The following is a 14254-nucleotide window of genomic DNA, read 5'->3' as shown; positions in this document are numbered from 1 at the left end:
TCCCAGGGCTCATTCTACACAAAAACTACAACTAAAAAACTGTATCAGTAGAGTATATTTTTTGATAAAAAAGAAACTAGTTAGGAATGTTTCTATTTTATGGTTCCAAGTTTAGAAGAAAAGTATTCCTGTAAAAATCAGTCAATTCATGGACAATTTAGTAAGAAAACACCCTTAGATTTGTAATACTCAAAAGAATTATTTGTACACAGTTTAAATAGCCACAAACCCAAGTGAATGAGAAACTCTTCAAGTGATCTACTCTTAACCAGGTCAGGACAGAAAGTCAGGTATGGTATTGTTACATTCCAGGAACTACCTTTTCTATCCTCACTCTTTTCAAACATATAGTTTAAATTTCAAAACAAGAAAAGAACTTCTTGCAGCAGGTAGTTAAGAAGGTCTAGGGCTAAGTAAGAAAATATTATCCAGAAAATACTATACTGTCACTCACATATAATTAAAGATTCAAACACAAATACATAGCATTCTTATGAAAAAAACTAACGGAATCTTCAAGAAAAACAGGTATCATGTATAATTTCAGGATCAATATTCTGCTTAGAGACCATAACATCAACAGATCAGCTTTGGATCACTTACTGGAACTATTAAACAAAACAGTCATGAGCATGAACCTTACTTGGTTATTAGTGGAAGCACCACAGCTGAGTATATGTACTTTTGTACCAACAGTAGAAATACATTCACCTTAATAGCTAGGAGATATTATGTCATACAAGGAAAAAATAAGTATCATAAAAAGTGATTTCAATAAATTAAGATAGATTTTTTTAAATTAATAATACTGATGATGTCATCTTTATGTGCAAACTATCCACATTTCCCTACTAGTTAACAATTTTAGTTTACAGATTTTACTGCTTAGACCTGGCTCCCTTTTACCCCTGCAGTCGGGAGGAGGATACAGTCATAAGGTGTGCACAGCAGTCACAATAACACAACTGGGATAGTTGACAGTGCCACAGTAAAGCACAGGCAAATAAAAAACCGGAACTCTGGAGGAAATCAGAGGGTGGAGGGGATCGACCTAAAGAAGATAGTATGAAAAAAGCCATATGGAAACTTGCTGAAGTACAACCCAATTTAAAAACATAACTGAAGGGGACAGTAGAATAAACCTGACATGAAATGGGTTAAAGGATTAAGCAGGGGACGGGTGAGGAAATGGAAGAGAGAAAGGTATGGGTTAAACACAACTAAGGATACATGAAAAGGCCTTATGGAAATCCCTAAGTTAGAGAGCTAACTTCAGCATACAATGATGATGTGACAGTAACAGGAGGCAGGTATTCTGCAAGAGTGGAAAAAGCCACTCCAGAAGACATGTGTTAAATGAAAACTGCAGGGCCAGGGATACCTTCCTGTAAGTTGTTGGTCACAGAGGGTCCAGAAGTCTCCAAAACAACACAGGCTATTGGCACTGTTCTTAGTTGCCCACCATAAATGACTACATGGTTAGAACCTACTGCTAAAATACCAAAAAACTTTGGTTGCAGAACATAAAAATCAATCTCAAACCAAAAGGGGAAATTTATTCATGGCTGGCTAACTTTCATAGCGTCAGAAGGTACAATGCAGGCTGCTGGGGGAGAAAAGATACCAATAGTCTTTCTTATTTAGGGCTGGACCCTGCTTGCTAGAACACCAACCTGCAGAACAAGACGCATCAAATGCAGCAATAGTGACATGCCTGTGACCGAGCGCTTTCTGACTGTATTTGCAGTATACTCCACTGAGGGAATTTAGTGACTGGTGCTATAATCTTGGTCAAAAGCCCATGGCTGAGAGTTCATAGAGATCCTACTGGAGAATCCTTCTATTGTTATTTTACTGAGTGGTTGTGTTGTCAATTTGCCTTCTAAATACTTGTTCATATCCACAGATTTGTGATCTCAATCTTGGTGAGAGAAGCCTCTTAATACAATGGGCAGCAGTAAATGAAAGACATGTAACTAGTCAAAAGAGGACAGGTTGGAGTGGTCAGTCCTAAATGGAACATCTTTTTCAAACCCTCTCCTTCCCCAGCCAAGTTCAAGGAACATTGGAGAAGAGGAGGAAGAGAGGAAGAGAGAGAGAGAGAGAGAGAGAGAGAGAGAGAGAGAGAGAGAGAGAGAGAGAGAGAGAGAGAGCTGGAGGATGGGGAGAGGGCTGTGAAGTGCTGACCTCTACATGTGACATGACCGCTGCAGTCCTGAACTCATGGCAGCCACAGTGGCCTGGGCAAGTCGATGCCAGCCAAACTCCAGCGTGGGTGGGAGAAGCACTCACCCCAAGTCAGCAGCTACTGGCAGTGACAGCTGCTGACAAGCACCGTTCTTTGGGGGTGTAGCCACTGGTGGGTTTCCCATGTCCAGTGAATGGCTGCACACACAGCATGCACATATGGGTAGCACTAACAGGGCTTAATAGGGGATATACACACACACACACAATTGGGGGATGGCGGTGCATGCTTTTAATCCTCGCACTCAGAAGGCAGGGGCAGGTGGGCTTTCCTGAGTTCTTGGCTAATCTGATTTACATAGCAAGTCTCAGACCAGCCAGGGCTATGGAGTCAAGAGGGGACATTTTGAGGGGAATCCAGGGGGAATTGGAGGATGGAAGTAGGGGTGGATATGATCATATTTACTATATACATGCATAAAACTGTCAAATAAAATAAATGTATATATAAAGTAATGTATTGGTGGAACAAAAAAAGGTACACAGACCACAGCAGGCACTCGGTAATGGCAACTTTCTGAACTTTGACAAATAACTTGGCAAAAGAAAATTAAGTATGACTTTTACTCGATTTCATCTATGCCAGTACCAGTTTCCTTGATGGGAAATGACTCTGAAGTCCAGGTTCCCTCAGCAACCACGTGCTAGATTGGGAATTTATAGTTCTAATTAATTAGAACACATCATAACTCTATATAATCTATTATATAGATTTATTTTTTATAGATCTATTTAGTTCCACAACTCAGCTTTTAGGTGATCATTTAATTCTCTGAGTAAAAGCCCACTGTGAGCCCATGCTGTCCTCATCCCTTTGGACATGTATTCTGGTGCAGTCTGCCTATAATAGCTTAACAGCCGCATCCTGCCTTATCTCCTTCTGAAGAGCTGCATGGCTGGGATCCTAGGCTAAACTAACCCCCTCACCCAACTTTTTTAAGTTGAGTTTTCAGTTGTGTCTGCTTCCTACTTCACTGGCAGAAAAGCAATGCTTACTGAACATCAGAGGAGCACTGCTGGTGGTGTGCACAAGAGCCTGATTACATTTCTGCATTGCAGTTTTTGGTAATGCAACACAGACCTTACAACTTATTAACGTTTTATTTTTAATTACATGTATGTGTATATTTTTAGAGTATAGGTTTGTGCACATAAGTGGAGCACCCACCGAGAACAGAGGCCCTGGAGCTAGAGTTATGGGTGATTGTGAGCCACCCTTTATGGGTGCTGGGAACTGAACTCAGGGCCTCTGCAAGAGCAGTACATGTTCTTAACTGCTGAGGAACTGTTCTAGCCCCTGACCTTACAATTTAAATGGTAAACATTTATCCTTTTAATAAAAACCAAGTACTGTCATCTCTGGCAAGAAAAACATTTAGCAATAATAACTAATACATTTTAGGAGCACTGCTATAAACAACACCAAGTATGTATTTTAGAACAATAAATCGATCATACATCGCTTCTAGTATGTTCCAGAATATTATTCACAAACCCCCAAATAGTCTTCCTCTTACTTGGACAAACTACAGTGAGAACACCTTTTAAAATCATGGAATGGACTGATCTGAAATGAAAGCAGTCTGTCTGCCTTTCCCTGCACACACTCTGCTGCCGTCTGCTGCTGTCTAGCAACACACAGTCCCTACTGAGAGATCAATGCCACTGTGGTTGCTTCCTGCAGTAATGTCCTAATCATTTAATCATTTCTTTAGCAATCACACTCCTGAGTAACTGCTAGGCTCCTTAGTTCATAGCTACTCTACATTCTAGACACCTACTACATAAGCATACATTGTAAACTCAATATGAACTACAAGTTATTTAAATAACCTCAAATCCTGGCTATTTCAAGTTAAGTGGCTTAACACACACATACATATACAATGTGAAACTTTAATAAGTATGAATTTAAATATTCAAAACTGATCATGTGGTAAGTATTTAATGATAGTGTTATGAATCTTAAACTAGGCACGAACACAAAATGAGGAAATGCTTCTGATGACTGGCTGATCTGTTCATGCTCCACATTCCACCTAACTAGAAAAATTACCTTTTCTAAAGCACATGGGAATACCATCACCACACCAGACATCACTATCTGCCTGTTGTCTGCAAAGCACGCATCTTCTCCTTCCTGAGTGCATGTTCAGGTATTAACTTCCCAACACACCATTTTCTTTCTTTCTTCCTTCCTTTCTTCCTTCCTTTCTTCCTTCTTTCTTTTTCTTTCTTTCTTTTTTTTTTTTTAATTTTTTGAGACAGGGTTTCTCTGTATAGCCCTAGCTGTCCTGAAACTCATTCTGTAGACCAGGCTGGCCTTGAACTCACAGAGATCCGCCTGCCTCTGCCTCCCAAGTGCTGGGATTAAAGGCGTGCGCCGTGTGCGCCGCCGCCGCCGCCGCCGCCGCCGCCGCCGCCGCCGCCGCCGCCGCCGCCGCCGCCGCCGCCGCCGCCGCCGCCGCCGCCGCCGCCGCCGCCGCCGCCGCCGCCGCCGCCGCCGCCGCCACCACCACCACCACCACCACCACCACCACCCCAATACACCATTTTCAACTGCACTCTGGGCTCTGCCATAAACCTTCATCATTCTGTTCCTAGACTTACCTACCAACCACCATCTGTCCTCTGTTCTCCCAGAAGAGATAACATCTTTTTTTCACTTGTATTCACATGGGATTTTCTTTCTTCCCTTGAGGAAGGCAGTTGCCTTACAGCTATTTGTATAAGTGAGAAGGCCCCTCTTTTCAACTACAGCACATGATGAGCTACCCACCTTTTCCTAGAAAACCTGTCATATATTGCATTACAAAAATTCCTTACCATTTTGGAAGTTTCCCACTACTTCATCTGAATAGGAATAGCAGCATGTTAATAGTCTAGGGTTTAAAGAAGAACTAACTACAATTCAATTCTGGGGACTGGAGAGGTTTCGTGGTTAATAACACTGTTCTTGCAGAGAAGCTGGGTTTAGTTCCTAGCATCTACAGAATGGCTCATAACAGTCTGTAACTTAATTCCAGGGGATATGACACCTTCTTCTGACTTCCTTGGGCACCAGGCCTACATGTGGTATATATACACTCATGTAGAAAAAGCACTCATACACATAAAATAACATGCATACATATAAAAAGAAAATTTGAGGCATTTAAGCACTTACATCTTATTTCTAAAGAATAAGGCACAATATACTTTAGCCTAGTAAGACCAAATTCAAAATTTAATACCAGGAGGTAGCAGCTCCTATTTTATAGACATATAATAACTAAAACTTATTCTATGTTAGTTCTACTAATTTCCTAAGAAAGAAAAATAGAGTCTAGACGTTATCTCGTATTTGATGCTGCATGTCAGTGTGTGGCATTTCAGCCATTCAGGGCTGCATGTATGGCCTATGTGAGCCCTAGCCAGAAGCCAACAGGAGAACACAGAACAGCTCAAGGGCACTGGGGAAATGGTACTGAACCATTCACAACCCTGATGTCCAACACCACAGTCACTAGGCCACATCTGACTACACAGTACTCAAAAGGTGGCTAGTTCAAATGAAGAAGTATCTTGACTTCAAAGACATAGTATGAAAACAGAATGGGAAACACCTTATTAATCTTTTTTATACTAATTATGTATTAAAGTAACATTTTGAAAATATTAACCTACTTTAAAAAATAGCTAGGTGAAAATTTTAAGTTACCTTTGTGCCCCACAATATTTTTACTGAATAGCACTACTCTAAGAAGAAAGGGATTTTTTTTTTGCATGTCTTGTAGTTTATTAGTCATCACCATTATTAGCAATAAATTCATAATTATGCACAAAACTGTCCAAATAACATCTTACTGCAATACATATGTTAACATTACATATCCTAATTTCTAACCATGAGAAATGTAATGAGAATAATATTGAAATAAATACATAGGCTAAATAATTTTTAAAAATTGTCTAAAGCTTCCTAAAATATTCTACTTAATTGCAAAATTAAAAGATTAAACATAGGTACTACAAACTTCTCATTTAATAAATCAATTCCTTGAATGAAAGGGGGAAGACCTTTCAGAAAACAGTTACACATTTCCAAAGACATGAGGTGGTGCCAATTTTGCTAATTATAATTTCTAAATGACTTGAGCAAACTTAAATAAAAGGTATAAAATGTATCTTCCCCTTGCAGAACACCTGCGATCCATATCCACAGTACAATGCTCAACTCGGTCTTTGCACCCTTCTTGGAGACCGCCTACAAAAGCAAATAAACAGGTAATGCCTAGAAAAGGCAGGGATCTGGACACCTAGTTATACCTGAGACACTCAATACTCTGATCTTAAAACTGCACCCTACAGATGGGTACTTTTCTTCTATTTATGTGGAAAAGTAGGGTAAGGGAGGAAAAAGGGCAACTATCTAAACTTTACCTGTGGAAGGTTAGGAAAGAACATAACCAAAGAAAATAAACCATGTCAGAAAACGGAGGACACTGCCCTCCCACCCCCCAACCCAGATAGAGAAAGCGACACTCAACACACCTATTAGCTGCTTCAGCCTCTGGTGAGAGGTGAAGGTCCAGAGAGAAGGCTGTCCGTCTGTCCTAACTCTCACTACCGTCTCAGAAGCTTGAGAGGTGCCGCCAGTTCTCTTCTCTGTAGGAGGCACTACCACAAGGAGCCTGTTCTCCAGACAGCTTGGCTGCCAACTGAGTGTGTGGGAGTGTGCCTCAGTAACAGCATAAAAAACATCATTAAACACAACCCAAAAGGAAAAAAAAAAAAAGCCAGAGGAAGAGGTGTCTGCCAAGGAACACAGGGCTCAGCCTATTGTTCTGGGATGGAGGCCCAGCCTAGGACACCCCAGCTGGAGCACAAAACAATGTGGGCAGGATGACCTCAGAGCCAGGAGCAGCCCAAACGAAACTCTCAGACAGAGATGCCATAGGTAAGCTCTGTCTGCACCAGCACTCTCCTCTCACCTTTTAGTTGCTTTCTCAGAGCAACTATCAAAGGTTTTAAAAACATTCTCAACATCTTTTTCTACCAACTACCTTAATTTTTAAATTTGTTCTAAAATGCTTTCTTCACATAAATTTCACCTGTAGCAATTCTCAAAATAAGTTATTCCAACAGATACGGTGGTAAACAAAGTAACTGAGCCTCAATTCCGTAAGCTGAGCTCTAACCTCAGCTGTGTTCATTTACCTTTTACATCAATACAAAAACACCAACAAAACAACAAAAATTGACCACATCATCCATCTTTTCTCTCGATGAAACAAATGAGATGAGCCAGCCAGGAGTTTCTGAAATGGGATTCACAGAGAGGCCACCCTCCTGACAACGGATCCAGTGTGGGAGGGGGTGTTTCAACAGAAGGAATTGTGTACAACAGCCTGAGTCTCCAAGCTGAGAGCTCCCAGAAGCTATCTAAGGTGTGACTGCAGAGTATAAATCCACCTGGACCCCTGCCTTAAGTGAGGGTGAGGTGTGAGTGGTGCTGTTCTTTTTCTGTGTAACCGCACAGTAAAAAAAAATGTTCTTTAGAGGAATAACAATTATGTTATTAGATTAATACTCCAATAGAATTCAGTATTTCAGTCAATCCCAGAAATAAGTACTTAGGTAATAATAATCCTGTGAAAAAATTACCTTAGGTAATTCACTATTTTGCTTTTAGCAAAAACACATAATACTGTTCCAAACTCATAAACCACAGCCACAAGGGATACTGTGTCATTTCAAGAGAAAGACACTTTATGCATTTTTGTGGAAGACTCCTTCCTGCCACAGAGGTAGTATGGAACAAAAACAATTTGTTTAAAAGGCTTTTCCACTTTTATTAATATGTGTGTGGGGGGGGTGGTGAATGTTTGTTATGTGTGTGCACGCCTGTGGAGTCCTGAAGATGGCACTGGGTCTCCTGAACCTACAGTCAGAAGCAGCTGTGAGCTGTCTGACCTGGGTGGGCACTGGAAGCAGAACTCAGGTCCTCTAGAAAAGCTCTCAATCCTGAGCCATCTCTCCAACCAGGCTTTTCAAAGGAACTGAAAACCCTGAGTTCACTTCTTTAACCAGGTCTTTCCCATGAAGAGGTCTAGGACCATTAAAGAATACGATGGGAAGGACCTAAATGATAGTCTATGTGAGGAACTTGATCTTCCAGAGAGAAGGCGGCCATTAAAGACACTGTTGCTCTCACTTTTTTAAACTATAGAAATCTTATGGTTTAAGCTAAGATTCAAAAACTTAAAACTCAGTATTTAGTCTAAAAGAACTATAACATCTTTAAGGCACTAATCAACTATTTATTTCTAGATAAAATATTGTAACATATAGTAAATACTCTATAAAATGACATTTTTATGTTCTTAAAAACACCACCACAACAAAAGGCTATGGGGAAAGCCTACTCTGAAACTACCAATGTAGCCAGAAGTAAGTTCTTATGAGTATCTGACTACGTGCTCTTGAAATTACATAGCAGCAGCTACTATTTAAAGCAATTTTCTTACCATATTTTAACCAATAGTGTTAAAACTTAAGTTTTTTCTGAGTAAAAATCGTAAGAATTTCACATTTTTATGAACTTAAGTATTCAAACATAAATGGAGAACAACAACTATCTGGGTGTGTAATTATATGCTACATTATAAGTTCATTCTTCACGAGCAAGTTAATTACTGACAGGTTCGAACAAGTCGTAGTAGAAGAAGAAGAAGCACATTCTTTAAAGATCACAGTTTGCACAAGAACATTAAGGACAACACCCTGAAGAAACTCACCACCGACGCAGTCCTTCCAACAACAGAGAACCACATTTTTATCTCCAGGACAGCAGTCCTGAGCTGGAGACCAGTCGTCTACTTCTCTCAGTTTCAACAGCAGCCAACACAGCTGGCTTTTCGAGAATGGATTGCCACAATGCTCAGCTGGACGCCAGGACACTGTATGGCATTTATCAACATGAGCTGGAACCAATGCAACACTCAGATTCTTATGCAACCAGGCCACTCTGATTTTCATTCCCTTTGTCTTTTATTAAGCTTTAAAGGGTTATAAAAATGAAAGGGAATTGTTTGTATTTTAAAAATCCAAATTAAACAGGAAGCGTCGGAATCATGTTGTCCCACAGATGAGTAAGAAGTAGCATGCTGAACTCTCCAAAAGCAATGTCTCAGAAAGTAAACTGCAAACCCACACTGCTTCCAAATCATCTGGATTTCATAAAGTTTAACCACCGTGTGGAGGGCAAGGAGAAGAACTTAATATCAAAACATGGTTCAGGGTTACAGAGGCAGAGCCATACACCAAGTGAAAAAGGAAAAAGGCCTGGGTTAAACACACAGACTTGCAGCAAACAACACAAGAGCAGACACGGGAAGGCACACGGGGTGACAGGAAAACACAGCAGGGCTGAGTGGAAGGAAGAGCTACATGGGTAGCAGCAGCTGCTACAAGTGTTTCTATGGCTTCCTGCTCCGTCACGAGTCTTAAAGGCACAGGAACAGGCCTGCCTCTCGGTAGAGGCCTGCCTCTCGGGACCCAGCAGGATGGGTAGTGCAGTACTGCCAAGAGCACAAGTGGTCAGCGGGAGACAGGACGTAAGACGACCCATCTCCCCATCTTAGCGGTGAGCTGACTCCATCGCTGCTGTCTGCAGAGACCACACACTTCTCACGGGGCCTGCACTGCTCTGCAGCTTGTGCACCCAAGGTGACTTGTGCTTTCTTTTGCTGAGCCTTCCTTCCCATACTATGAACACGACAAATACAGTAGGGAAATGGAAACGGTGAACAGCTTACTCATCTGTCTCATTCAAAAAACAAGTGCTAATACACTACTATTTCATATATTAAAATGGCACTGTCTAGTTAACAGAGAATTTTTTAAACTATTTCCTTCAGAGTACCCATATATCAATTCCTAAGTTTCTTCTCTGGCTCTTAACTTTTTGTTTGTGTTTCAAGACAGGGTTTCTCTGTGTAACCTTGGCTGTCCTGGACCTTACTCTGTAGACCAGGCTGGCCTCAAACTCAAGAGATTGGCATGCCTCTGTCTTCCAAGCACTGGGGTTAAAGGCATGCACCACCACACCCATGCACCACCACTCCTGGCCCCTTTGGCTTTAACTCTTTGAGCTCCATTATCCAAGCCACTGCTAGAAAACACATTCATTTACCTTACCAGGCTCCCAAAACTTCAAGTGTGACATGTTCAATCCTGAACTCACAATCTCCCCTCCACCAACTTCTGCAGGTTCCTTTTCTTGGCAGCCCTACCTACAGGCCCCAGCTGCTCAAGTCTGAACCAGGATTCCTTCCTGTATTCCCCCTTTGACCTGTTACACTTGGCTCATCCCATCTGAACACTGTTATCCAACAAGTATCTGCCAGCCCTGACCATGGCCCAGAGACTACCAACCCTTCAACAAGGCAGGAGGGAAACAAGTTCCCTTACAGGGGTCTGGCCTCAGTGTACCTCTATTTCTGTTAGTGGTTGCCTTCTGCCACCCCAGCTACTAGGACCTTTCCCTGGGAGATGAGTCCAGAAAACTTGCCAATTAGTTACTTTTCTGTTGCGGGCCGCAGGAATATATCATAAGAACTCAGCTGGTTATGGCAAAGTCACTACCTGGAGGAATCAGGGAAATCCTCCAGAGGAAGCCAAATCCCAAGGAGTTTTTGGTGTTACTTGGCTTGTTATATATCAGCTGTATTCTGTTATGAAAATCATGTGTGCCTTCACAGCTTTCCCAATTGACTTTTCCCTAAGAAGGGCTAACAGTATAGACTGATCACTCTCTGGACATACACATTCCAGGTATTTGGAGAACAGCCTCAGGAAAGGCTTTCTCTGGAATCAGATTATCTCCCTTGGCCACTTTCAAGGACTACAGGAAACACCACCCAGGTGGGCGCCCATTGTTAGTCCTAGGTGGACTAACAATGATAACAGCCCACATGCAAGTCTCCTGACTTACAGTAAATTCCACAAGGAGACACCGCCTAGGAGAGGTGGATGTTAAGTAATAGCTTTACACAATTTAGCTCGGACCCTCCCTTTTATATACCGGGACTTCCAGGGCACAAAGGAAGAAGAGAAAAGAGAATGAAAGAACTAGATGGGTAAGAACTTGAGAGGAACGAGCTGAGATGGGGAAGAACTAGATTGAAGAGCTAAAAGAGAGGACTAGAGGAACGAGATGGAAGATGAGGAAGAGCCAGATGGGGAAGAACAAGATGAGAAAGAGCCAGATGAGAGAGAAGGAAACGGGAGAGGAGCTGATAGGGGAAAGAACTAGATAGATGTGAACCTAGAAGGGACAGAACTAGATGAAGGAATTAAGATAGAACATAGAGGGGACAGTAGATAAATATAGAGAAATCAGGCAAGAAAGGAGCTAGACAGGAGAACAGAACTGAAGCTGTGTATAAAGGATGTTATGCCAGAGGAATTAAAGCGAATGGACCAAAGAACTCTGCGTGCGTAGACTGATTTACCGACCTTAAAGAATAGATTCTCAGCTGGTTGATAGATCCTTCCGCGGACCCTGGAAAGGAGACTATTAGGGGCTGGACCCCAATAGTCCCCAACACTTTTCTCCTGCCATAATAAAAGTACCTGGTAAAAGCAACTAAAAGATAAGTTTTGGTTTGTTTGTGTTCATGGTTTGAGGGATTAAGTTCACCATGGTTGAGAGGGTATGGCAGTGGGAGTATGAGATGGTTGGTCACACTATATCGACCCTTAAGAAGCAAAGAGAGATAAATGCTGGTGCTCAACTCATTTCTTCTTTTTCCTTTTTTGTACAGTCTAGGAACCCACTCAATGGGATGATGTAGCCACAGAGGTGGGTCTTCCCTTCTCAGTTAAATCTCTCTGGAAACATCCTCATAGGCAACACAAAGGTATCCAGGTGTCTGTCTCTCCATGATTCTAAATCCAGTCAAGGTGATAATAAAGATTAACCATCAAAGCCTAAGACCCCCACTCCACACAGCAGAACAGTGATCATATTACACCATAAGTATAAAAAATACAATTCTGCCAAGACCCACCTTTACAAGGCTGAACCAATAAGTCAAGACCTGTTCTTGTAAATGAAGTTTAAGGGAACATAGGCTGGACTATGACTTTCAGCTTGGCTTGATGTCCTATTTCTCTACCTGATACCTGGCAGAGGATACAAGACTGGGCAAGGATGCAAGATGAAGCCTGAGCCTACTATTATGAAATACTAGGACCTTTGCATCAGGACACCATACCAGGGAAATCAAAACCTAAGTCATACTGGAGTCTAGAGAAAACAAGTCATTCTGCACTGGAAGTAACAGTAACTCTGATCATGGTCACTCTCCAGTAAGATCAGTATTAGAGAGAAAGCTTGTGTCCACAACGTAACACAGAACCTAAGGTTTCTTTGTCTCGTTGTCTCCTTTGCAGCACACAAGAGTCAGTGCAGAGCTTCCTAAGTGCTGGGCAGATATGTCACCACTGAGCCACACTCACCCCAGGAGTTAAATCCTCCCTGTGTATGAGTGTGGCAGACTGACCTCTGAACTTCTGTTTCCCCTCTAGAAATGGGCAGTTATTCAGCTACAACCAAGAAAGGAAATGGTTCCATAGTTGACATTCTCATGTTTCCTAATGTTCTGAGCTTGGGTCTAGAAGTGTGCTGTATGAGCTGGGCCACATGAGATGAACAGTAAAGTAGGATCAGAGGCTCAGGATCTTTGCTCTGCCCATCACAGGTGATTCCACAGACCCTGAGCTTCAGGGACCTGTGGTGGGTACACACACAGGTTCCTCCAGTCTGTCCTGAACAGCCTTGTCCACAGTTCCAGGCCCTTCTGCCCAGCCATGCCCCCGTCTCAGACACCATTGCCTTTTCCTCCTTCCAACCCTTCCTTTTGCTGTGTTGCCCACGACTCTGCACACTGCAGCGCAGCACGGCTCTCCCCACCACCGTGGGCTCTCCTTGCAGATGCAGGCTGCTCAAACACGGTACACACAACATGGTTGTTCTTCGCTGCTTGTGTCCTCACATCTATCCATAACATCTCTGTTGGGCCATGTTTCTAACTTTTTAATTCCAAGGACCAGCTAAAATCCCACAATTGCTTAGATGACTACTTTCATGTTCATTAATCTACTTATTTCTTAACTTTTAAAAAGCTCAAATATAGTTTCACGGTTGACAATTTAGTGTACTGACAAATTAATTCATTAAATAAATGAATGACTCATTTTGCTGGTTAGTTTTTATCAACTTGACACAAACTAGTCATTTGGGGAAAGGCAACTTCAATTTAGGAATTGTCTTTATGAAACTGGAGTGTAGGTATGTCTGTGGGGGACTTTCTTGGTTACTATAAGAGAGCCCCAGCCCACCGTGGGCAGAACCAGCCCAGGCAGGTGGTCCTGGGTTATGTAGAAAACAAACTGAGCAAGCATTGAGAGGAAGGCACTAAGCAGTGGTCCTCCATGGTTCCCGCCCTGGCTTCCCTTGATGATAGACTGCAACCTTAAGATGAAATAAACTCTGCTGCAAGTTGGCGTTGGTCACTGTGTTTATCACAGTGACAGAAAGGGAACTAGAACACACATGCTTTAAAAGAACAAATAAACAACAAGCTCTTACTTTTGTCTGTCACAACCCACGGGCTGACTTAGGGAACACCACTAGAGAGACAAACATTAGTTGACTAATAGAGACAATGACAGACACCTCCTAAGGATCAAATTGCAGTTCTGAAGTACTAGAAAGGAAACCACAGATGGATCTGCCTTGGCTCAAGGACAAGCAGCACAGGACAGGTGAGCTGCTAGGAAATGCTGGCGAGGCAGGGCCCATAAACCTTGTGTTTTAGTTTTTTTGCTTTGTTTTTTGAAACAGAATTGCACTATGCATCCCAGGCTGGTCTAGAACTCCACCTTCCTGCCTCTGCCTGCTGAACGCTGGGATTATAGGCATGTGCCCTGATGTCTAGTTTTGAAAATGAGCATGAAG

The 14254-nt window shown here is 42.2% G+C and overlaps 1 protein-coding gene across 16 annotated transcripts in view; it reads right to left on the bottom strand.

The window, feature by feature from the left end:
* Afdn (afadin, adherens junction formation factor) overlaps positions 1-14254 on the bottom strand; it is a 130964-nt gene that overhangs the window by 25683 nt on the left and 91027 nt on the right. The window lies entirely within an intron of this gene.

The sequence above is a fragment of the Peromyscus leucopus genome, chromosome 8a, assembly GCF_004664715.2.
Source record: "Peromyscus leucopus breed LL Stock chromosome 8a, UCI_PerLeu_2.1, whole genome shotgun sequence".
Lineage (NCBI taxonomy): Eukaryota > Metazoa > Chordata > Mammalia > Rodentia > Cricetidae > Peromyscus > Peromyscus leucopus.
Note: the sequence above shows the minus strand (reverse complement) of the source record. Positions and strands in the feature narration are given on the sequence as shown.